We start from the raw sequence: 2,168 nt of genomic DNA, 5'->3' as shown, positions 1-2,168 counted from the left end.
TGCACTGAGCCCCATGTAGTATAGATGAGTGTGCACTGAGCCCTATGCAGTCTAGATGAGTGTGCACTGAGCCCCATGCAGTCTAGATGAGTGTGCACTAAGCCCCATGCAGTCTAGATGAGTGTGCACTGAGCTATATGCAGTGTAGATGAGTGTGCACTGAGCCCTATGCAGTGTAGATGAGTGTGCACTGAGCCCTATGCAGTGTATATGAGTGTGCACTGGGCCCTTTGTGGTCTAGATGAGTGTGCACTGGGCCCTTTGTGGTCTAGATGAGTGTGCACTGAGCCCTATGCAGTGTAGGTGAGTGTGCACTGAGCCCTATGCAGTGTAGATAAGTGTGCACTGAGCCCTTTGTAATCTAGATGAGTGTGCACTGAACCCTATGCAGTGTAGATGAGTGTGCACTGAGCCCCATGCAGTGTAGATGAGTGTGCACTGAGCCCCATGCAGTGTAGGTGAGTGTGCACTGAGCCCCCATGCAGTGTGTACTGAGCCCCGTGCTGTGTAGGTGAGTGTGCACTGAGCCCCATGCAGTGTAGGTGAGTGTGCACTGAGCCCATGCAGCGTAGGTGAGTTTACACTGAGCCCCATGCAGTGTAGGTGAGTGTGCACTGAGCCCCATGCAGTGTAGGTGAGTGTGCACTGAGCCCCATGCAGCGTAGGTGAGTTTACACTGAGCCCCATGCAGTGTAGGTGAGTGTGCACTGAGCCCCATGCAGTGTAGGTGATTGTGCACTGAGCCCCATGCAGTGTAGGTGAGTGTGTACTGAGCCCCATGCAGTGTAGGTGAGTGTGCACTGAGCCCCGTGCTGTGTAGGTGAGTGTGCACTGAGCCCCGTGCTGTGTAGGTGAGTGTGCACTGAGCCCCGTGCTGTGTAGCTGAGGGTGCACTGAGCCCCGTGCTGTGTAGGTGAGGGTGCACTGAGCCCCGTGCTGTGTAGGTGAGTGTGCACTGAGCCCCATGCAGTGTAGGTGAGTGTGCATTGTACACTGAGCCCCGTGCAGTGTAGGTGAGTGTGCACTGAGCCCCGTGCAGTGTAGGTGAGTGTGCATTGTACACTGATCCCCATGCAGTGTAGGTGAGTGTGCACTGATCCCCATGCAGTGTAGGTGAGTGTGCATTGTACACTGAGCCCCGTGCAGTGTAGGTGAGTGTGCACTGAGCCCCGTGCAGTGTAGGTGAGTGTGCATTGTACACTGAGCCCCATGCAGTGTAGGTGAGTGTGCACTGAGCCCCGTGCAGTGTAGGTGAGTGTGCATTGTACACTGAGCCCCATGCAGTGTAGGTGAGTGTGCACTGAGCCCCGTGCAGTGTAGGTGAGTGTGCACTGAGCCCCGTGCAGTGTAGGTGAGTGTGCACCGAGCCCCATGCAGTGTAGGTGAGTGTGCACTGAGCCCCGTGCAGTGTAGGTGAGTGTGCACTGAGCCCCGTGCAGTGTAGGTGAGTGTGCACTGAGCCCCATGCAGTGTAGGTGAGTGTGCACTGAGCCCCGTGCAGTGTTGGTGAGTGTGCATTGTACACTGAGCCCCATGCAGTGTAGGTGAGTGTGCACTGAGCCCCGTGCAGTGTAGGTGAGTGTGCACTGAGCCCCGTGCAGTGTAGGTGAGTGTGCACTGATCCCCATGCAGTGTAGGTGAGTGTGCACTGAGCCCCGTGCAGTGTAGGTGAGTGTGCACTGAGCCCCATGCAGTGTAGGTGAGTGTGCACTGAGCCCCGTGCTGTGTAGGTGAGTGTGCACTGAGCCCCATGCAGTGTAGGTGAGTGTGTACTGAGCCCCATGCAGTGTAGGTGAGTGTGCACTGAGCCCCATGCAGTGTAGGTGAGTGTGCACTGAGCCCCGTGCAGTGTAGGTGAGTGTGCACTGAGCCCCATGCAGTGTAGGTGAGTGTGCACTGAGCCCCGTGCAGTGTAGGTGTGTGCATTGTACACTGAGCCCCATGCAGTGTAGGTGAGTGTGCACTGAGCCCCGTGCAGTGTAGGTGAGTGTGCACTGAGCCCCATGCAGTGTAGGTGAGTGTGCACTGATCCCCATGCAGTGTACGTGAGTGTGCACTGAGCCCCGTGCAGTGTAGGTGAGTGTGCACTGAGCCCCATGCAGTGTAGGTGAGTGTGCACTGAGCCCCGTGCTGTGTAGGTGAGTGTGCACTGAGCCCCATGCAGTGTA

The sequence above is a fragment of the Dendropsophus ebraccatus genome, chromosome 13, assembly GCF_027789765.1.
Source record: "Dendropsophus ebraccatus isolate aDenEbr1 chromosome 13, aDenEbr1.pat, whole genome shotgun sequence".
Classification (NCBI taxonomy): domain Eukaryota; kingdom Metazoa; phylum Chordata; class Amphibia; order Anura; family Hylidae; genus Dendropsophus; species Dendropsophus ebraccatus.
The sequence above is the reverse complement of the archived record's forward strand: the minus strand, read 5'-3'. Positions refer to the sequence as shown.